The sequence below is a fragment of the Ananas comosus genome, linkage group 20 (assembly GCF_001540865.1).
Source record: "Ananas comosus cultivar F153 linkage group 20, ASM154086v1, whole genome shotgun sequence".
Lineage (NCBI taxonomy): Eukaryota > Viridiplantae > Streptophyta > Magnoliopsida > Poales > Bromeliaceae > Ananas > Ananas comosus.
This window is the reverse complement of record NC_033640.1, coordinates 6,009,669-6,033,120: the sequence shown is the minus strand read 5'-3', so window position 1 is coordinate 6,033,120 and position 23,452 is coordinate 6,009,669.

Here is a 23,452-nt window from a genome sequence, read left to right as displayed (position 1 = left end):
CTTTCGCTTCCGTTGTTGCTTGCCCTCGAGTAAGCCTTGTATTATATATGCAATCCTCTTGTTAATTGCCTAATTATATGTGTTGTTAGAGCCTTGGGCGGACAGGGGAGGCTCTGTCCGTTCGGCGTCTGTTGACGTGACCCAAACCCGACCAAATTGACGGGGATTGGGGCGTGACATGCATCAAAGCTCACGCAGTGAGGACCTTAGCGGAACCGGTCTCTTGAACTGAGGGACCGGTCCCTGAACACAGAAAAGTTCAGTAAAATATTTTTAAAGCAATCTAAGCCTTCTGAACTTATTCTAATTAAGTATCTTCACCACAAATGATCTTTTTTTCATACCTTAGGTGCCGAACTTTACGAGTGAGTCTTTGTTCTTCAATTTAGATCTTTTCTTCAATCTTCCGCAATCAACTCTTCAAGACTCCTTTCAACATTACGAAATCCGCCAACCTATAAAATCCTTAACAAGAGAGAGCAAAGCTTCTCATATAGCCCCACTTATGCATATATGCATTTTCGCCCCTCAACTTTACAAGTATGTGACAGCCCATTTTTTTGGGCATCTCGGGCTATGGGGACCGGTCCCTCTAAGGGAGGACTGGTCCCTGAGAGCAATTTTTCCTAGGTTGAGCTTCAGCTCAACCTTGCACGCGTACGGGGACCAGTCCCTCTTAAGGAGGACCGATCCTCGAGAGCAATTTGGGCAGGTTGAGCATCAGCTCAACCTCCACATGCTTACGAAAACCGGTCCCCTCTCAGAGGGACCGGTCCTCGAGAGCACAAAATCTGCCATTTGTGCAGATTTACACAGCTTGCTCTCGCGGGTCCTCCTCAATGCACTTTATGCATTTTTGATGACTTCGGTTTTTCCAAAGCACACCAAGTCGACAACAAGTCGATTCTAAATGAAGTCTAACTCTCGAATTTCGAGAATTCACTTCCTTACAGTATAGCCACTAGCCACAATGCCACAATCATAATAGGTTTCTACCTATTTATTCATGCCACTCTCTAAGTCATTCTTGTCACAATGCCACTAATTGATAAACCTTGTTTAACGAGTCATTTCTCGATGCCAATCTTGTCTCTATTGTTAATGTCACCTTTGTTTACTATTATCATAGTCTCGGTCTCACATTCACACAAGTATAGGGTTCCACAAATGTCATGCCCCGAGCCCCCGCCTATTTGGTCGGGTTCGAGCGCGCCGACAGACCGCCGAACGGATAGAGTTTTTCCTGTACGTCCTAGGCGTCGCAATCAATACAATACAAGAGATTCCAACCAGGAACAGTATACAAGCAGAGATTGTATAAGGAAGTATCAAAAACATAAACAGCTAAACTATTACAAGCATTCACGAGCTTACATTCAACTTTTACATACAAATGCAATCTAAGTTATTACATCATTTAATACAACTTGATACAATTGTTCTTTTCATCTCTATACCCCTAGGATATGTCGACTCGGGGTATTGCTATCTTTGGTCTCTGGGGTAGGGCGCTATCTACGGAGCTACGCCCTTGCCTCGCGCCGCCGCGCCGCTCACGTGCGAACCTGTAACACACCAAAGCAACGTGGGGTGAGAACCAACTCCATGGTTCCCAGTGGGTACGGCCACCCAAGGGAAAAGCTCGACCAACAGGTCCAAAGGAGGCAACAACAGGTTAGTTCAATAAACAGATAGATATATATATCTTAACTATGCAACTAACAATACCATGCTTTGCCTCACGAATGCAACAATGTCATGCTATGCCACAATATACTCATACAACCATGCAAGTAATGCAAAAACTAGTAGATCACCCGATACTACTTTCTATCTCATCATTTAGTTCACATCAAACTACTCTTTAAGGTTTCTATTACCCTAGATCCATTTCATATATCACTAGCCTTTAAGGTTTCCTCTACCTTATCCAAGCTAGCCACTCGACTCTGCCTCGAGTCAATCAATTGCGGAGTACTGCACTCTGTCCGGCTCGAGGTGAAGGAACCCTCATATACACCTCGGCCTTAAATCCACTCGACATATACTATGTCTAATCAGGGTATGAATGCCAATCCACTATGCTATTCATGTCATTACCCAATCCACCTGGGCTAACCCGCCTAAGATCTCGAATCCTGTAGGTGAAGAGCTACCCCGTCTTTGTCTCACCCAACTCATAACTCAAAGGTCATAGTAGAAGAGCTATTTCGCTCTTGCCCGACTCAAGTCTCAATGCCAAAGGGGAAGAGCTACCCCGTTCTTCGCCCCGCCTCTAATCTCAATCTCACAGGTGAGGAACCGCTCACTCAAGGTGAGAATCTACTCACTCATCCGACTCACAATCACGTCTCGTAGGTGAGGAACCGCTCACTTAAGGTGAGAATCTACTCACTCACCCAAGACTGTCTGCGAGACCCAAAAAGGCTATCCCTCGATCTAATCTCAAAGGGGAGGATCTGCTCACTCGCCCAACTCTCAATATAGGTGCTACAACTCAATCTCATTCTCACAAGTGAGAATCAGCTCACTCACCCGACTCACTTGGGGAGGATCCGCTCACTCGCCCAAGACCGTCTGCGGGACCCAAAAAGGCTATCCCTCGAGACCCAAAAAGACTATCCCTATCATGTGACAACTCCGGAGTGCACTGCTTGTGTGGAGCGACCACCCCAAACTTTGAACAGACATATAAGTATGATCAAATCCCCGTCACTGGGATGCCCTACCATCTAGGGTTAACAACAACAACAACACTTTAGGTTCTCTTACCCAAATTATAGCTAGGGAAATCCACCTATCCCTATGTTCAACATCATAGTGTCTCAACTACACTAGGTTTTCATGCAACTTGTCACTTCTAGGGAAAACCCACCTATCCCTAAGTTCATTGCATCAATGTGTTTTTTTACACTATGTTCAAATGCCACTCACCTAGGTCTGATTAACTCTAGGTTCAACAACACTAGGCTCAATGTCAACCTAAGTTTGACAACACTAGGTTCATATCCGACCTATGTTTAATAACACTAGGTTAATGCCACTCGATTTATCCTAGGTTGTAATATACCGAAACTTCGGTAAACGAATATCGAACTTTAGTGAAAATGACCAAAGTGCGAGATTGGTACGCTTCGGAAAGGCCGAAGGCGTCAAAAAGAGCAAAAGTGCATTATAGGGGATCTTCGAGAGCTAGATAATCAAAAATCTGCAAACTGTAGCTTTTGAGCTCTCGGGGACCAGTCCCTGGTAGGAGAGACCGGTCCCCGTACGCGTGAAATTTGAGAAATGTGGAAAATTGGCTAAGTCCCAGGACAGCAGCTCTCGGGAACCGGTCCCTGCGAGGAGAGACCGGTCCCCGAGAGACCGGTACCATCAGGGAGGGACCGAACCCATTTTTCGCAGCTGAGGGGCTGCTCTTGGGGACCGGTCCCTTGCTGGAGAGACCGGTCCCCGTGCCCGAAAAATGCCCAGTCTGGGCTGTGCAATGGAATAAAAGTTTAGGGGTCTAGATGCAAATATGCAACAAATGGGCTATGTATGAGGGGGTATGAGATATTTTCCTCATTTCTCTCCCTCACACTCTCTCATATCTCTCTCTTTCTCTCTCTAGAAGGCAAGGAGAAGAAGAGAAGGAAAGGAAGAAAGGGAAGAAGAAAGAGTTGAAGGTTGAGAAGAAGGCAAAGGAGTGAAGCAACTCCCTCTCCTTCACCATTAGCTTGAGAAAAGGAAAACTTGAGAGGTAAGCTTTGATCCTCTCTCATGGTAGAACCCTAAGTAGGGATTTGATTGACCTAAGGATGATTTTAATGGAACCTCTAAATGATTTGAAGCTTTCTTTTGCTTCCCTAAGAGATCAAAACTAGGGTTTTATATACGTGATGGAGCTAGGGCACCCAAATTGGGACTTTTGCTTGTGAGGGTTTCAAAGTTAAATTGACCCTCTAAAAACCTAATTAGGGGTATTTCCGACGCGTTGGTGTGCTCGGTTTGACGTTACGAAAAGACTATGCGAAGTTATGAGCGGAAAAGCCTAATTTGGCTTCGTTTTGCCGCAGGCAAGGAACTTGGCGGCCAAAAAATCGTGAGATTCGAACCCGAGCACCCTAGCAAGCCTACAAGGTGGGTGGTGCTTTCCAAACTCCTTGAAATGCTTTCCATGTCTAATGTGTCACTCATTGAGCATACATATATGTATTGTTGCATGCATTTTAGGGTGAATGATATGATGTTTATTTGAATGTTGCATGTTGTGAGTACAATTGCATTATGAGATGGTTGAGAACCTAAGACCCTATATATGCATGAGATATAACATGAAAACCTAGTTGAGTTAAAAGAATAAAGGTGACACTATGACATGTAGATCGAGTGGCATTAGTGAATGCAAAGATGACACTAGAGTTAGTGTGTGTGGCATTAACGAGGATATGAATGCTGAAGTATTTGAACACTAGAGTTAGTGTGTGGCATCAAAGAGAACAAGTGTGGCATAAAGAACGATAAAAGCTAGAGTTAGCATCAAAAGTGTGGCATCAAAGAATAAAAGCTAGAGTTAGCACTAAGTGTGACATAAAGAACACTAGAGTTAGTGTAATGACATGATTGAAAACATAGAATGCAAAGAACTTGAGATTGAGACACAATGACATACAACCTTAGAGTTAAGGGTCATTTGTGCATAATTTTTTTATAGTTAAGGAACGGATTGAACTTGACATCCTTAGAGTTAAGGATTGGATCATACTCGCTATAAGTCCTGGCTCGGGGGTGGTAGCTCCCCCTCGAGCGATGCGCTTCGGAGTTTGTCATCACTGGGTTGGTGCTGTTCCCCAGAGGACGGACCCCGTCGGGTCGTAGGAGTCTCCTCGACGATTTTGGATTTTGAGTTGGTGAGTTAATGAGGCGATACCTACGGGTTAGCCTTGAGATTGAACGAAAGATCAAAGAACTTGCATTCTTCATGAGTTTTATATTTAGCATCCTTATTGATAGCATTGTTCAGGCATATTAGTTGCATTCGTACAGTTGGTTACTTATCTGCTTATTTCTTTCTATTATGCCTGAGTTAGACCTAGTGGGAAAGTCGGTGAGATTGGGGCTGAACGCACTGAAAACTTTGTTGTAGTTCTCACCCCACTATTTCCACAGAGCCGGGACCGAGTGAGCCGACGAGCGACCGCGGTAAAGGTATCGCGCCGTAGACAGTGACCACCCGAGTCGGATTTTCATATTTTGCTAGTAGATGCATTCCTTTATATATCATCTTTTGTATTTGATGATTAGAGATGTTAAAGCAAAGAATGTAATCTTTTATTTTGAGAAAATGTGATGTAAAAAGAAATGATGAAAAGCAATATAAAGGCAAATGTGATAGTTGAATGCTTGTAAATGGTTAAAAGTTGATCATTCTACTTGTGAGTTGTTTAGTCTAATATTCTTTCACTCTGGCTATTGCTTACCCTCGTGTAAGCCATTATGTATGTTTCCGCTTGTGCATTCTCTTTGTTGAATTGTACATGTGTTGAGCCTTGGGCGGACAGGGGAGGTTCTGTCCGATCGGCGTCTGTTTGACGTGCCCGGACCGGCCAAAGGGATCGATCCCGGGGCGTGACAGATATGGTGTATCAGAGCCTAAAGTGAAAAAATATGAGTGGACCTAGAGACCCTTAGGATTGGAAAACCTTAAGGATCTAGGAAACGTGAGCGACGTTGTATTAAAGTTAGCGAACGCATGTGATTGGGTTAAGTTAGGATGTCTCTAATGTGGTTAGGGACTAAGTTGAATTGATGTTTGTTCTCTACTCTTGGTGTTGTGTCGAGCGGCCGACGACATAATGCGTTGGAGTGAGGATGGAAACATAAGTAGTTTTCGCTGAATTGGGTATGGTTTAATAATGTTGGTCATGTCGTTAATGCGTTGGAGTGAATTTTAGAATGCTAACCACATGCATGTCTACAATGCACATATGTCTCTCTACTACATAGAGGCGATTTTCGAGGATACATAACATAAGGATTTTAAGCATTCTAAAATTCACATAAATGCTATCTAGCATGAATATGCATGAATTTCTATTTTACGACAACAAAAAATAACATAGGAGGATTTTCTTCCGTATTCAATGAAGTCAAACCCACCAAAACTCTTAGCCGCTCTTCGTTTGTGCCGACGAAGATGCCCGCTACTCTCCTAGCACACTAAAGGTAAAGAAAAGAGAGATACATGAACGTTACGAATACTAGCGAGCTCAAACATTAACCATCTCAACCAAAAGGGTAAAAACTCACCTATAAAGAAGAAACCCTCTCTTAATCTCCAAATGGGAGTTAAAATCCTTCTAATCCAACCTATACAAAGGTTCTAAACCAATCAAATAGGTTCCAAAAGCCTCCAATCAAAAATTTTCATTTTAAACCCTAATTTTCCATTCTAGGGCTTCATCTAGTGGAAACTACTAAAATATGCTCCAAAGGGTAGACTAAGCTTACTAACCTCTCTAGAAGCTTCAAATCACCCAAGAACCCTGCTAGAGTTGAAGATCTTCCCTCTACCAAGCTCCAAACATGAGCGCAAGGCTTCTCCAATGGTGTAGAACCAACATAGGGCAAGGAGGAGAAGAAAAAGGGATCGAAACTAGCTAAAATCCATCAAAAATGGAGAAAAGCTCAAGGGAGGGGACCTTAGCTGGTTCCTCCACGGGTTAGGGCTCAAAAGAGCCCTCAAGGGCTGTGGGGGTGTTTATAGATAAGCTACAATTGCAAAAACACCCCTCAGAAACATGCAGTCTACGAACTGCATTGTGTACTGGTACGTAGGAAAGTGTACTGGTATAAATCCAGCCAGACAGCAAACCCGAGCCTCGAATTGACAGAAAAACTCATTTGTACCGGTACACTTCCGATGTTGTACCGGTACAACCACTTGTTCCGGTACAACATCAATGTTGTACCGGTACACTTCTCTGCAGAGTGTATGTCACGCCCCGCGACCGCCCGCCTATTTGGCCGGGTCGCGGCGCCGCAACAGATCGCCGAACGGACAGGGTTTCCCCTGTATTGCGGACAGAGTCTCTCTTGTATGTTCAAGGCATAGCAATCAATACAATGTGCGAAGTTCCAACCAGGAACACATTTCAATCAAGATTGCATAATGGAAGGTATCAAACAACATAAACACATCCTATATTATTACATTCATTCATATTCATACATTTTTACATCCCAAATACTTATTACANTTGCATACTATTTAGCGGCATTTATAATAGTCGTTATTGTATAATATTTAGCGGCATTTATTTGGATTTTTACCAACCGCCGGAATAAATGCCGCTAAAACTTTTAGCGACCCTGCCAATAGCGGCAATTGTTAAAATTGCCACAAAACATTTTAGCGGCAATTGTAATTGCCGCTAATTTAGAAAATAATCGCCGCTAAAATGTAATTTTGTTGTAGTGTAGTGTTGTACCATTGGTGAAATCTCATTGTATCTTAAACTCTTATATATTTTCATGAATTACTACTAAGCTTTTTGTCTAGTTGCAAAAAATTTGTCCTTTTTTGTCAAGTTGCAAAATTTTGCATAACATTGCTCACTAGGCTATCTCTTTGTTTAGGTAATCTTTTTGGAGTACCTCCACCCGATTATAAGAAAATGGCACCTAGTAAACGTTGGATGGATCTAGTTGATGATCGATTAAGTGAAGCATATGAAAAACGAGTTCAAAATTTTTTGGATTATGCCTTTAAACACACAGGACAAAACAACGAAATTCATTGCCCTTGTGTTAAATGTAGTAATACATATTCAGGAACTCGTGAGCTAGTTCAGACGCACTTGAAAGTTTATGGAATAGTTCAAAGTTATACTTTCTGGTATCATCATGGTGAAAGGTCTGGTGAGTCTCAATCCGAGTCGAATTCAGATGATGACAATGAGGAAATAGAAGAAGATGAGAGTGCTGATGAGATGCATGAAATCATAAGGGATTTTTATCCCGAATTGAATAGAAACTTTGAGAACAATACTACTATAATTGATGAAGATCTTGAAGGCGAACCAAATGATGAAGCAAAGTCTTTCTATAGGTTACTCAAGGAGTCTAATCAAGCATTATATGATGGTTCCAAATGCTCAAAATTGTCTTTACTAACCAAATTGTTTCATATTAAAAGCCTTGGAATATGGAGTAATACATCATTTACTATGCTGCTTCAATTATTGAAAGATGATATTCTCCCAAGTGGAACAAGTTTTTCAGATTCATATTATGAGGCAAAGAAAATTATTCATGATCTTGGACTTTCTTATCAAAAAATTGATGCATGCATTAACAATTGTATGTTATATTGGAAGGAGGATGAAGAATCTGATTCATGCAAAATATGTGGTGCTTCTAGATGGAAGCATGACAAATATAGTGGGGAAACTAAACATAAAGTAAATGGTAAAAAAAATACCATTGAAGTCATTACGTTATTTTCCATTAAAACCTAGACTTCAAAGGTTATTTTTGTCAACAAAAACAGCTTCTTCTATGAGGTGGCATTTTGATAAAAGAGTAGACGATGGCACGATGCGGCACCCAGCTGATTCAATGGCATGGAAGTCTTTTGATGAACTGCATGAATCATTTGCATTAGAACCTCGTAATGTGAGACTTGGTCTTGCTAGTGATGGCTTTCAACAATTCGGAGGATCGAGAAAACCATATAGTATTTGGCCAATAATACTAATTCCCTACAATTTACCTCCATGGATGTGTACGGAACAATCTAATTTTATTTTGTCAATGCTCATTCCAGGGCCTGAGAGTCCCGGGGATGCAATTGATATCTATCTCCAACCATTGATAGAAGAGTTGAAGGAACTATCACTACTACAGGTACAAGATTTAGTGGCGACAAATGTCGCCACCATAGCCAAAATTGTTGCCACGGAAATCTTTTGGCAGCGATAAACATGTCGCCGCATGCCGCCACCTAAAACCTCGTCAGTAAAACTATTTGGTGGTGACATATTGTCGCCGCGAAAAGTTAGATAATTAGCGGCGACATGTTGTCACCTCGAAAAGTTTAGATAATTAGCGGTGACATTTATCGCCACATATCTATTTTATGTCTAGTTTTTATGGTGGCGACTATTGTCGCCACTAATTTTCTGATCTAAAATTATTTTTTTTAAAAAGAATTGGTAGTAATAGATATTATTGATTTAGTATAAATTGATAAAAATAACCTATAGTTATAAAAATTTCAATTACTCTCATTCTTATATTTTAACTTTTAATTTCAATTTAATCCCCTAAAAACCAAATTAAACCCAAGCACTATGGCTCAGACACCTTAGAGCCAATATATATTAAATATAGTTGAATCTCTATAAAGTATTTGATCATAAAATCCACACAAATAAGTAAGACTCAATCAAATTTTAAATGTTAAGAAGAGCACAAATAATCATATAAGGTAAATAAGTAACTTAGATTGTCTCACAAGAACCATGTTAGAGTATCACTGTCACTTTACACAATCACCCAACACATCCAAAAAACAAAACACAATAATAGTGTTTTTGTCATTTCCACATGATATCAAATGTAAATTTATCAAATTATGTCTAAATTCTTAAACTTGATTTAATACGTTGCCAAAATACTGCCAAAATATTTCTCGTCACACCTCTTATAAATCTGCAAATAAAAATAAAGAAAAGTTAGCTTTTTAACATTTGCTGATCCCTGAATTGATGATGGAAACAATATAAGAATGAAAAGGCCAAGTACATAGATAACAATGTTGGCTATGAACTATATAACAAACAGAAACCGATCACATTAATTCAGTTTATGTAACCAAATATTCAGCATTAAGAGTAACAAAGAAACTGAGTAACTTTGAGACTTCATTTCCCCTAATAAAATTAAAAAGCACCAGATGATTCTTACAACTTGTTTCTGCTTCAATTAATCCAACTATTTTATTCTAAGGTTACAGATGACCATCTTCTTTTATGTCATTTCAATCTTAGTTGCCGATTCAAATTTCTAAAAGTCATATATGATCATGTAGGAGGGAGTCATTTAAGGCTTATGTACAGGCCATCACGATAGAGCAGATTAATCAGGATAATGGAAAAGAAGTAGGGTTCAAACAATTCTAGGATGTATAGACCCTATGAAGAAAAAATATCACTTTTGAGACCACTTGATAACTAAGAAACAGATTCATGAAATTTGATTCCAAGGAAGTGTTAGTTGTATGCCCTAGAAGCCTATCAGGCTGACGCATTTTATTTTCTATGGGACATTTTTGTACTTAATCTTTATTATTGGGCCTTTTATTCCATTCATGTTAAATGTGTCCATGAATCGTCCTTTGAATTAATAAGATGATAATATGTATTCTCAAGAGTTGAAAATTTGAGATACATATTATTGGTGATTAATTCATAAATGCTCTCAATCGGAGGATCATCATGTAGCACACTGGACTTATGCAAATTGCGAGGTTCGAGTGTTTGATATGGATTTCGAACTTTTCCACACTTGGTGGAAGGTCGTAGATGGTATTCCGGCCTAAAAGTTCGATTTCTGAAATTTTGGCTAAGTCCTAGAGTTTTCACTCTAGGGGACCGGTCCCTGGTAGGAGAGACCGGTTCCATCGGAACAGTGTTGCGGCAGAACTTGAGGCAACCGGTCCCTGGCGGGGAGAGACCGGTTCCCGAACGCGTGTTTTGCAGGAGGGTCCGAGTGACCGGTCCCTGGCGGGGAGAGATCGGTTCCCGAACGTTGGTTTTGCAGGGCAGGCTGAGAGACCGGTCCCAGGTGTCGGGGAGACCGATCCATCAGTACAAAAATTGCCTAGACCGAGCAGTGCACAGGTTGCATTTTTGAGGGACCTAGGTGGATTTTGTTATATTTGAAGGCTTATAGAGCCTTTCCTCTCCCTCTCACCCTCATTTCTCTCCCTCACATTCTCTCAACACTCTCTAGAGAGAGAAGAAGAAGGAGAAGAAGAAGGAGGAGTTGAAGGAGAGCTAGCTTGGAGGCCTTGGAGCATCTTCCTCAACCTCGTTTCTCACCTTGGTGGCTTGGAGCTCGTGGTTGAAGCTTCGTGGAGGATCAATCTCTACCTTTTAGCATTTTGAGCTTGGTTTGGGACTCCCCTTGAGGTTGGTAGCATGTATTCTCCTTTTAATACATGTTTTTCTAGTTTTGGCTAGATGGAACCTTAGAAATGAGATTTAGGGTTTATTTTAGGGATTTTTGATTTGAGGGCTTTGAAACCTAATTGATGGGGTTGGGACCTTGGTTTAGGTTGCCTTGGAGGGGATCTAGCTCCTATTTGAGCCTTGTGAGAGGATTCCTCTACCTAGGTGAGTTTTTCCCTACCTTAGCCTATATTGCTTTTGATTGAGCTTAGGGTTATTCGTAAGGTTCGTTTAACTCTTGTTCCTACATCTTTAGGGTGCCAGGAGACTAGTGGACACCTTCGTCGGAGCAAACGAAGGAGTGCAAGAGTTGTGGTGGGTTTGACTTCATGAAAATGGGGCAAAATGGCCCCTATGCATTACATACTCGTCGTAAAGTCTTTTTGAATGTAAATCCATGCTAGATAGGATTTATGGGAATTTTAGAACCCTTGAAATGCATGTGCTATGTGTAAGATGAATATCACTCTATATAGTAGAGCTATATGTGTAGACTGAATGCATGTGAAAGGTGTGCATCTTTGCAAGTTGAGAATATGTCTCTTATGCTAGAAATGATTAGAATTATGTATTCATAAACATAATTATCATGCTTGGACTCGTTAAACAAAAGTGTCATAAAGGGGCACTTGAAACTAGTAAACTATGAAAATGCAACATAGAGACATAGTGATAGGCCATTGGACATCGATTATATTCCATGTTAGAGACATGATGACATAGTGATAGGCCTTTGTGACATTCGATACATTCCATGTTTTCAGACATGAGGACTTGAGACTTGAGACTGACTTATACGCATGCTTGCCATTGTGCTCATTCGCACATGCTTGTGAGGGTCGCTCCCTATAAGCCGGCACTCCGGAGTTAGCCATCGCGATACATATTCGCCGTGTGGGATTGGGCGCCGAAGTGGATTGCCGTGGGAAAGGCTCATTCCTAGAGTGGGAATGTTGACTACCACGGGGCCATTAGGCACGACACCGGCCAGATAGCCTACGGGTGGGTCTTACAGGCCAGACAGCCTTCAGGCCGGTCTTCATACCAGACAGCCTACGGGTGGGTCTTACAGACCAGACAGCCTTTGGGTGGGTCTTCATGCCAGGCAGCCTTCGAGTGTGTCTTATAAGATTAAACTTTTAAAAGTTAAAGTGACAAGTGGACATTGACTAGAATAGTAAATAATGACATCCTTACTATTTGCATCGAGGACATCATGTTGATTGCATACCCATGTTTATACATGTTAGTCACACTCATGTACATATTTGTTGTAGTTGCTTTATTACTTATGCAATTCATGCTAAGTAGAGATATCATGGTAGAACAGTACTCATGGTTACATACTTGTTCATTATTTCGCCTTCGTTTATGCTTGTACTAACCCTCTTTTGTAGCTTTTGGGCCTAGTGGCGCATTTAATTGAAGTCAGTAATTGCCCACTGGGGACTATTATTTAATAGTTCTCACGCCCTCTGTTTTATGGTTTCTTTTAGAGCCTTCGGCACCGGCGGAGGCACGGGATCGCGGCAAGGGTGTCGCCTAGCTAGATAGAGAGGAGTTTGTTTCGCTCCTAGGTGGTTATTCCTTCTTCCTTTCTTTTGTTGTTGTGAAGGAGAGAGATTTTCAGTACCATGTATAGAGAGACCACCTATGTACTCCTTATGTTTCGCTTTTGTGTTTGGGATTCCATTATACTACTATAAGGACTGAGATTTTGACAGTGCAACTAAACTCTCTATTGACAATGTTTATGTGTGTAATTTAATTACATAAGCACTCGTCAAGTTATAGGAGAAAACGAGTTAGAACGGAGGAGTTACGCGATCTTTATTTTTCACTTAAGGGAATAGTAACTTGGTTTTTCCGGTGAAGCCACGTTATGAAGTTGGCTTCAGGCTCGTATCGGACTCCGTTCCTAGCGGTCCAATAGCTCGTTTCGATCGGTTCAGCTGTTCTGGAACCAATGGCGCTGACGGATTTTGAGTTTGACGCACGAATTTCGAGAAAATCCAAAAATACATGTTTTATATGTATTTGTGCGTAGTTTCCTCTATTGGAGAGTTGGAGCGGTTCTCATCGCAAATCCGCGACCGACCGAGATGAACCAAACTGGTAGCTTTGTTGTCTCCGTCGTGCTGATCGCACTGGTGCGATCCGTTCGCAAATCTGACGGACGGATCTGCGGAGATTGCGCGTTGATCGAGGAGAGGTCGGTAATGGCAAAACAGTAATTTCGCAAAAGTCGCGATATTTTATGTACCGTTTCGCGTGAGATCGCACGTGGAGGGGTGTTCGCGTGTTTTACACGCGCTGTGAGGGACTCAGTAGTAAATACTGAGATTTGGTGGACCTTTTTGCAAATTGCACTTGGTATTTAAGCTTGTTCTACGGTTTCACCTTGGAAACCCTAACCCTGCTGCCCTAGCCGCTCCCTGGTACCTCCATCCCTCTTCCCTGCACTTGCTGCTCACGCCGCCGGCCGCTGCCGACTGAGCCCCGGCCGGCCAGCCGCCGCCGGAGCCACCTTCTCTCTCTCTGTGAGGAAGTGAATTCTCGAAATACGAGAGTTAGACTTCATATAAAATCGACCAAGGATCGTGTTGGTGATGTTAAAATCACCAAAGGTGCATTGGAAGCGAGTCAGCGAGAGCAAATAGTGCGAAACCTGCACTGGAGCAAAGCTTCTCTCGGGGACCGGTCTCTGGCAGGGAGGGACCGATCCCATCAGCTGGTGTTGCGGGGTTGCTTGAGGCGACCGGTCCCTAGTAGGGAGAGACCGGTCCCCGAACGTGAACCCAGCGAGAAAGCCAGAAATTTGGCTAAGTTCTGAAAATATTGCTCTCGGGGACCGGTCTCTCAGGCAAGGACCCTCACTCACACTCTCTTGCTCTCTCTCTCTCTAGAAGAGAAGAAGAAAAAGAAGAAGAAGAAGAAAAGAGAAGGAAGAAAAGGAAGGAGAAGAAGGAGCTCGATCAAGAAAAGGATGCTTTTGGGCTTCTCCCTCTTCCTCTCTTCTCTCTATTAACCTAATTGGTAGATGCCTAAATGCGAGGGCGAAGTCGAAATTTCGATTCGTCAAGCGAGTCAAGAGCTATCGGCAAAATAAGGCCGATTGAGCATCATTTGGACCAAGAAGACCGAGGCTTCGTCGTAAAGAACACCGAAGCGCATTTCTAGAGCCTCCGTATACACAAAAGGTGGGGGGTGTCACCCCGAAACATCCGGATTTCCTTTTATGTCTAAGTTATATATATGTTGATCATATTGCATTATAGGATTAGTAGAAGCATATTTCCATTCCTTGCATGCTTACTTAGTAGTGCAGCGGTGTGGGCTTGACACTTAGACTAGGATGGCATGAGGATTGGGTCTTGAGACAAAGAATCCTATAATGGCAAAAGTGATGAACTTGGACATAGCCTAGTAGAGTGGCATTGACTAGTGTAGTAGAAACACTAAACTTGAACGAGTGGCATGTCGACTAGCTAGCAGATATTACTACAACGAGACAGATTTTGAGTTTGACGCACGGATTTCGAGAAAATCCAAAAATACATGTTTTATATGTATTTGTGCGTAGTTTCCTCTATTGGAGAGTTGGAGCGGTTCTCATCGCAAATCCGCGACCGACCGAGATGAACCAAACTGGTAGCTTTGTTGTCTCCGTCGTGCTGATCGCACTGGTGCAATCCGTTCGCAAATCTGACGGACGGATCTGCGGAGATTGCGCGTTGATCGAGGAGAGGTCGGTAATGGCAAAACAGTAATTTCGCAAAAGTCGCGATATTTTATGTACCGTTTCGCGTGAGATCGCACATGGAGGGGTGTTCGCGTGTTTTACACGCGCTGTGAGGGACTCAGTAGTAAATACTGAGATTTGGTGGACCTTTTTGTAAATTGCACTTGGTATTTAAGCTTGTTCTACGGTTTCACCTTGGAAACCCTAACCCTGCTGCCCTAGCCGCTCCCTGGTACCTCCATCCCTCTTCCCTGCACCTGCTGCTCACGCCGCCGGCTGCCGCCGACTGAGCCCCGGCCGGCCAGCCGCCGCCGGAGCCACCTTCTCTCTCTCTGTGAGGAAGTGAATTCTCGAAATACGAGAGTTAGACTTCATGTAAAATCGACCAAGGATCGTGTTAGTGATGTTAAAATCACCAAAGGTGCATTGGAAGCGAGTCCGCGAGAGCAAATAGTGCGAAACCTGCACTGGAGCAAAGCTTCTCTCGATGACCGGTCTCTGGCAGGGAGGGACCGATCCCATCAGCTGGTGTTGCGGGGTTGCTTGAGGCGACCGGTCCCTAGTAGGGAGGGACCGGTCCCCGAACGTGAACCCAGCGAGAAAGCCAGAAATTTGGCTAAGTTCTGAAAATATTGCTCTCGGGGACCGGTCTCTCAGGCAAGGACCGGTCTCCCGAGGACCGGTCTCTCTGGGAGAGACCGGTACCCGAACGCATGACCGGAGCTGAAGCTCTCGGGGACCGGTCCCAAGTCGGGGAGACCGGTCCCTCTGGGCGCAGAATGCCCAGTGAGGGGCAGTGCACAGAGTGAAAAGCTGAGGGACTTATTGAGATATTGTTACAATAGAGGGCTTAAGGGCCCCTCTCTCCCTCTCACTCTCTCATTTCTCTCTATGCCTCACTCACACTCTCTTGCTCTCTCTCTCTCTAGAAGAGAAGAAGAAAAAGAAGAAGAAGAAGAAAAGAGAAGGAAGAAAAGGAAGGAGAAGAAGGAGCTCGATCAAGAAAAGGATGCTTTTGGGCTTCTCCCTCTTCCTCTCTTNTTTGTGGCGGATCTGGCATACTCTGGGGTCAGGGTTTTCAAAAAAAAAAAAAATTCAGACGCTTTTCCGCTATGCTTTAAACTAAAAAGGGACCCCGGGGCGTGACACTTGTTTGGTTATACTCTACTCAGATGTTTCCATGCTTCGTATCATGTGTAGGAGTAGAGTAGTTTATCTGAATGTGATACCATGTTTCTTTATTGCTCTACTTGCCTTTGTACATATCCTGTATCATGTCTAGAGTAGAGCGGTTTTGTCACGCCACGCCCCGAAACCACTACCAATTTGGCACGATTCGGGCGCGGCGAGCGGACCGCCGAACGGACAGCACTAGGGGTGGAAACGAGCCGAGCTCGAGCGAGCTTATGTCAGCTCAAATTCGGCTTGAAATTAATTTCGAGCCTAAATCTAGGCTCAAGCTCGGCTTGAAGATAATCGATGGGCCGATCGACTGATCGCCTAACTCGCGTTGAGCCGCATGCTCGAGCTCCTAAAACGAGCCGACTTGAAATTCTTTTGACATTATATCAACAAATAGTCTATCAAATTTATACAAATCATTACCTAAATTTGACTCAGACAGTCAATAGTTCAAAATACAAATCAATATAAAGAAATGTGAGCTAGGGTGACTTCTCTGACTAACTGAGTTGGTCTAGAGAGAGAGAGAATGAGAGAGAGAGAAAGGGAGAGAGAGGGAAAAAAAGTAGAGCTTTGGAAATTGAATGTATCAATGTTTTAGGATTATGTGGCAACAGTGCAAGAGTCTAAAGAGAGTGTGTATGTAAATTTAAAAGTTGGCTCAATGTATCGATTGTACTTGTTGGGTTTAGTTATGGGCCCAACAATAATGGCCCAAATTAATAAAGCCTATATATAATAAAATGCATTAATATTTAATAAATATCATCCCCACTGTGCTATCACTTTTAGCCCTTGGATCATACTTTTTGATTACAATACACTTTGGAATCAAACACTTTTCCAACCTACCACCACCTACGCACCATCATCTCAACGCCACATCTCTCCATCCAAGGCCTAAAATCACACAAGTAATCACTTGGGTGAACTTGTAAAAGTATTCGTACGCCCTAACTATATAAAATATGTAAATAAGAGAGAGAGATGAGAGAGCCGCTGCCTATATATTTAATAAGATATTGCTCCTTTATACTCATAAGTTTCGACCTTAGATTTTATTCAATTAATCATTTTATCCATTAGAAGTCATACCTATTTAACGCAACTCCCCACTCAACCCTAGGAGACACTATCATTCAAATGGAGACCCACCACATCCTAACGCAACACAATTCATCATCCCAACGGTAAAAAATTTATGAGTACGAAGGGGTCTAGTACTCAAAGAGTATAAAACCCACTACATATATATAATATATATATAATATATATAGTATATATCATATATTATATAGTATAGTATATATATATAGAGGCTAGAATACCTTATATATCAAAGCAAAACGTACCCAAGTGATACTTGTGTGTTCTAAGCCCTATGTGAGAGATGTGAGGTTGGAGAGATGGGGGGTATGTGCGTGGTAGGGTGGTGTAGTGGAATAGTGTTTGATCCAATGGGCTATGTATAATCAAAAAGTAATCCAACTGGCTAAAAAAATGATAGCAAACATGGGGATGAACTCACTTGTAAAAGTCTCTAGACTCAGACTATATTATATTAAAATATATATATATTATATATCTATTTGAAGCTTTCGAGCTTTTCGAAGCCTAAATCGAACACGAGCCGAGTAAATACTCAAGCTCGGCTTGAAATGAATTTCGATGCCTTTTATTTTTGTTCAAGCTTCGGTCTCATCTTAATTTCGAAGTTCGAGGCTCGGAGCGCAGATGCGAATACTCGAGCCGAACAGAAGTCACACGAGCGGTCGCGCGTTCTTTAGCAGTCCATAGACAGCACGTCCCCCTATCGCCAGGCTAGACAACAGGGATGTGTACAAGAATTTACAAAAGCAGAATTTAAATTTCTAAACCATACACATCCAACAAGCAAAGTGCAACAATACAAAAGAGCAAGCCATAGCCACTAAAGATACGACACTGTGAAAAAAGAATCAGTACTTTACAGCTATAACAAATAGTTCCATCATTTTATTTTCTTAAATGTTTACATCATTCATACCGCAAAATACAATAGCTCTCGCCAATCCTCACCTACAATGAATCTCTCTCAATACATAGGTGTACTAATGCAAAAAGGAAAGCTACTATACTACCACGGTTTCACTAATCGGGCGCGACGCCCTTGCCACGGTCCTCTCTCTGCAGCCCTGTACCTACCACTGGAAATAGAGTGGGGTGAGAACTATCTTCCATAGTTCCCAGTGGGCTCGGCCGCCGATTCTGCCGATCTCCCCACTAGGTCCAAGTGGGCACAAGTAACAACAGATAGATAGATATGTATCTGAAAACTGTAAATGCGATAGTAGGAAAACTATATTACTATGCCCATAATCATGAATATGAATGCATGCATCATATAATAAAGGTTCGCTATTATGCTAACAAATTCGATCCATGTTCGAATAGTAATGTTCGATGACATTATTAAACCTTTAACTTTTTCATTTACCCAATCTGTGGCGAGGCCCTAGGGCTCCGCCTATAACTCACCTTTCAATCCCAAAGTGGGGAGGGAGCTTCATGTGCACCCAAGCCTGGGACCGTCTGCGGACCTCCATGTGGTCCGGACCTCCAAGTGGTCCTAGTCGCGCGACACTCCGGAGTACTCGACGACAATCCCCTCCATGTGGGGATTGGATGGCTATGCCATCCCAAACGCAGACTGTGAGCTAGATCTATCCTCTCCAAGTGAGGATGCCCTACATCTAGGGTCAACAACTCAATCAAGTCATCTCCAAGTGATGATGCTCTACAACTAGAGTCAATAACCCAATCGAATCCTCTCCAAGTGAGGGAGCACTATCACTAGGGTCCACGACCCAATCAAATCCTCTCCAAATGAGGATGCCCTACCACTAGGGTCAATGTCTCAATCGACTCATCGCCAACCTCTCCATGTGAGGCTACTTAGGTTTACTAAGTTCTGGTCCACAAGGCATTTTCTAAAGGATCCACCTATTCCTAGGTTCTCAAAACTCTAGTGTCATTTACACTACATTAATGCCACTCGTCATCATTTAGCGTTTGGATGCCACTCATTTGTTCTTTAACATTAACACTACTTTCTATGTCATCAACCCCCATCGGGTTCATCTCTTCTCTTTCGCATCATGGGATCCACGTTCCGACCCAATCCTCACCTATCTAAGTCACCAAGCGTTCCATGTACACTAGGTTATCGTTTAGAAAGCATAAGGAAGGGAGCTACTATGCAATCCTACAATGCAACATGTAAGAGATGAGATTAAATGCAATCTAAGACATAGAAAGGAGTTCGAAAGCTTTGGGATGGCACCCCCCACATTTTACCGATGTAGAGGCTTTGGAAACGCTCCTCGACGAACTTTACGAAAAAGCTTTAGCCTTTCTTGCCCAAGTCGTTGCTAACCCGGCCCTATTTTGCCGAGAACTTCACACCGGTTCGCCGAATGCCAAAACCGACTTCGCCCCCACGTTTTGTGACCTAACAATTAGGTTCCAAGGCTTCAAATGAGATCAATCTCATACTTTCACAAAAACTCAATTTTGGAGCCCTAGGTTTGCACCTATAGCAAACCATCCAATAAATCCCTAGATTCTTAGGATTGATCTATTTAGAAACATGCTTAGGGTCCATTTGACCCATTCCAAAGCATAAAAACCCAAAACCCTAAGTTTTACAAGCTAGGGTTCAAGAGCCTACCTCTTGTGCTACTCCAAAGAGAAGAGGAGAGTGAGATGAAGGTGTCCAAAGCCTTCCTCTTGATCTCATTCTTCTTCTCCTCCTTGTTCTTCTTCTTCCTTTCCTTCCTCTCCTTCTTCTTCTCCTCCTTGTTCTTTCCTTTCTAGAGAGAGAGAGCAAGAGAGAAAGAGAGATAGAGAGGGAATGAGATGAGTGGGAGGGAGAGAGAGGGCTCAGCCCACTCTAATAGAGGCCATTTTTCACTTAAACCCCTCAACATTTCATCTCTCACGCAGCTGTCACTGGGCTGTTTTCGCCCAGAGGGACAGGTCCCTGGTCGGGGAGACCGGTCCCCGAGAGCTCTCCCTGCGATCTGGGGACTTTTCGCGTTCGGGAACCGGTCCTCGCCTGAGGGACCGGTCCCTGGGAGACCGGTCTTTCCTGAGAGATCGGTTCCCGAAAGGGGAACTTTCAGGACTTAACCAAATTTAGGCTTTCCCTCGCGGGTGTCGCGTACGGGGACCGGTCCCCTCAGCCAGGGATCGGTCGCATCGACCTCCCCCACGACCATCAGCTACGGGGACCAGTCCTTCCCTCCAGGGACTGGTCCCCGAGAGCAAAAATCTGCTGAATCCAGATTTTGCCTGTATGCTCTCGCAGACTCAACTCCAAAACACTTTTTGTGTTTTGGACATTTTTAACTCCCACAATGGGTATTCTCTCGACAGTTAGTCGATTCTGGATGAAGTACAATCCTCGAATTTCGAGAATTCATTTCCTTACAGGTTTCGTGACTATCTGTGAGATGGTGACCTAGTCGGTCAGTGCACTGTATCTGTTTTCGTGACCTGATTGGTCGGTCGTTGTATCTCGTGTCGGTTCCTTGACTTCTGTCGACGATGGCCGTTGAGGTCGGTATACCCTGAGGGGTTGGATTGTCGGCTAGTGGTTGACGGTAGTTCTGGATTTTAGTGATACATAATGTGACATTCGTGTGACCTATTGGTCAGTCCTTGAGTATACAGTTAGTTGACATTGAGCAGTACTTGCGTACATTCGAGAGGATGTTGAGTTGTTTCATCTTAGTTGACTTAAGTAGTCAGTACTTGTATATCTTCGGTAGGATGTTGAGTTGTTCCATCCTAGTTGACCTGAGTGGTCGGTACTTGTGCTTCCATACAGTTTGATGATCTATACGGTCGAAGTGCCCTGAGGGGCAGGATTGTCGGCTGGTTGTCGACGGTTGGCGTTTGAGCATATCAGTATTGATCGCCCGAGACTCGTTCGCATTTTACGATCACCAGCGGTTTGGCCACCGCAAGAGGGTGTTCTTTTCCGAAAAAGTGGTTGGATGTACCAGCCCGTGAGCCCAGTGGTCAGGACTGGGTTATATGCAGCCTATGAGCCCAGCGGTCAGAATTGGGTGCCCAGCGGTCAGAATTGGGTGCCCAGCGGTCAGAACTGGGTTATACACAGGTAGAGTGGCAGTGGGCATGGGCCTGAGGTCTGCGGACCAACAGGGCAGTTTTCAGATTAGGTATTTTTGGACGTGTCGTCTGGTTGACGCATATGACTATAGTAGCAGTTGTTGCTTGCATACTTACAGTTCTTTCTTTACAGTTGTCTTACTACTATAGTTGATATCCATGTATACATTCAGTTCTTCCTTACAGTAGCGGTAGTTGTTCTTATACATCCTGTTCATGTATTATTGTTGCCACTGTATTTAGTATATCTACTCATGACCTTGTTTATCTCTTCCGAATCCGGTGAGTACTCCTCGCCTTCGTCGGCTTGCGGTACCCACTGGGAGGGGAGACATGTTTACATGTTCTCACCTCCCCCACCATTTTCAGGTATTGCGGGCGGTGAGGGATGAGACGAGACATGAGACACGTTGGTAGCGGTCGATAGAGCTTCCGACCCGGTTTGTTAATTTAGTTACTATCTCTTTATTTCTGAGGATATGACTTAGACATCTATATGGTTCAGTTTTGTTGTTATATTTGAATAATCGGAATTTCTTGAATAAATGATTTATGGTTTTGTAAACTGAAAATGATTTTCTACCTCTCGTGGTAGCGTGTTTTAAAAAGAAAAATATTTCCGTGTGGGAAACAGTTTTAAATGGGTTTTCTCGTGGTTTTGTAACTTAGTATTTCAAAACAGGTTTCCCGATAGGAAACATTTTAAATGATAGTCATGGTTTTATTATTAAGACTCTGTATATGAACCTGTGATGAATGGTGTATGAACTTATGAATGTATGAATATTTGTATGTTCAGTGGGAGTGGTTGTATCTTGTTTGTCTACTTTGTACTTGTGTGACGCCGTGCAAATACAAGGGAGACTCTGTCCATCTAAATAGTGGACTTTCTGTACTTGTGGCGGATCTGGCATACCCTGGTGTGAGGTTTTTTTTTTTCAAAAAAAAAATTGGACGCTTCCGCAGTGCTTTTAAACTACAAAGGGACCCCGGGGTGTGACAGGTCGCGACAGCAGCGGACACGGTGCAGTCACGGCGGCGACAGCGGCGGCAACGTCGGACCAAAAAGAAAAAAAAATTCACAGCTCCTTTTTTTTTCTTCTTCTTCTTTTTAGTCTTCTCCTTCTCTTTTTCTTCTTCTCTGTAACTTGCTCCTCCTCCTCTTCTTCTTTTCACTTTTTTCTTTTTTTTTTCCCTTACTTCTTGCCTGATAATGGTGCTGGTGGCTTGGGCGGCGGCAGTGGCTTGGGCGGCGTCGGCGGCAGGCGGATANGTAAAGACCAAAATAGCCTTGCTGCCACGAATCTGCCCATGCTGTACAGGTACAAGGTGATGGCTGTACCGGTACAGCAAGCAGAAAACCCTGATTTTTGCCAGAGCAATGCACTTTCTCACTTTTAACCCTCCAATCACTCTCTAACTTGATCAAAAACTTGTCCAAGTCATTTAGAACATGTAGGGTAGATCCACACTTCATCCCGCACACTCGAACTCCGCAATTTGCAAGAGTTCAGTGTATTACATCTTCTTTTCACTTTTTCCTTTTTTTTTTCTTACTTCTTGTGTGACAATGGTGCTGGTGGCTTGGGCGGTGCCGGCGGTGGCAACGGCTTGGGCGGCGTCGGCGGCAGGCACGGCGGCAACGGCAGGATAGGGGTGGCGTCAGCGGCGAACATGCGCAGCGATTTGGATTCCAGATTAATTAGGCTCAATCTCTTCTTATTAATTATCCTCCTTCTTTGGAGGAAGAGAAAGGTAGAGTAAACAAATATTTCTAATTCTAACTTTAGTCATAATAATATATTAAGTGTAAACTATATTATCAGCTTTCGTCTTTTTCATTAAATACTTAACAGTTTCTGAAGTTAGAAATGCACTATACTTTAATGTGAAATAATAATAATAATATATTTTTATTATGCTTGAAGCTAAAGAATGAGTGAATCATTTTGCAGGTATTATAGTGGTCTTACTAAACAAATAGTTTTTTTTAATCGTTAAGAATGGTCAAATAAGGAGAAGCACAATTGATTTATGTATGTAGTACTGAAGCTTAATTAAAAGTTTGCTCAAGTTTTATTGTAGACTATTCTTTAGTACTCAGGCAATGTACATTAATGTTGATCGAAAACTTATA